The sequence below is a fragment of the Pteropus medius genome, unplaced genomic scaffold (assembly GCF_902729225.1).
Source record: "Pteropus medius unplaced genomic scaffold, Ma_sr-lr_union100, whole genome shotgun sequence".
Classification (NCBI taxonomy): Eukaryota; Metazoa; Chordata; class Mammalia; order Chiroptera; family Pteropodidae; genus Pteropus; species Pteropus medius.
In genome coordinates this window covers 34,165-34,960 of record NW_024345313.1, presented here as the reverse complement: position 1 = coordinate 34,960, position 796 = coordinate 34,165, and the positions used below count along the sequence as shown (strand labels likewise).

Sequence of the window (796 nt, the reverse complement as noted above, 5' to 3'; positions counted from 1 at the left end):
CCAGGGACTCTCGGTTACGTTCAAAATGCTTTTCCTTAGTATTTTTTCAGTCACGAGTAATATTTCCTCCCTTCCTTTAAGATGCTGGTCAGTTAAATTTGTTTATTTTTTATTGTTTGTTTGTTTGTTTGTTTATTTATTGTTTTTAGGCGAGGCAACCCTTGGTTGACCTCACAGATTGCAAGGACCTTGTCAGCTTACAATCCCTTATTTTTTATTTTTTACACCTACAGCACCTGGTCTTCCCAGGTGGTCTCCCATCCAAGTACTAACCAGACCCGACCCTGCTTAGCTGCCGAGATCAGACAGGATCGGGCTTGTTCAGGGTGGCATGGCCGCAGACTGGTCCGTTAAATTGAAATGAAATTTAAATGAAATTCTAAACATTTTTAGTGTCGCATGCTGTATCGAATTTTGGCGCTTTCAGGGTGGAAAATACCCAGGTTTTGCCCGTGAGGGTCTCGCATTCCGGTGATGGCTTTTAGAAAGGGCACCTACACTTTCATAATCTATTCACTGAGCATCGCATAGCTATGAAGTGGCAGGTTCTGTGCCAGCTGCCAGGGGAGGTGGGTCAGAGGGGAGAAAGCAAACGCCTTCTTGGCCTTTTCTGCCCACAAGCGGGGGACAGAAGGTGACCAGCACTTGCACAAACACCAGTGTAATTAACACTTGGAAATCTCATGAAGAAAGCGTACCGGGTCCCACGGATGCGCTCCATCCTGCCGACACGGCAGCCTTGCATATCCATCAGCGTGGGAGGTGGCCGAGCAAGGGGTGACCCATGGGCAGCGGA

At 47.6% G+C, this 796-nt stretch overlaps 1 pseudogene; it reads right to left on the bottom strand.

Annotated features, from left to right (window-relative positions):
- Window positions 1–224: 224 nt before the first annotated feature.
- Window positions 225–343, bottom strand: LOC120611024 (uncharacterized; annotated as a pseudogene).
- Window positions 344–796: the final 453 nt, after the last annotated feature.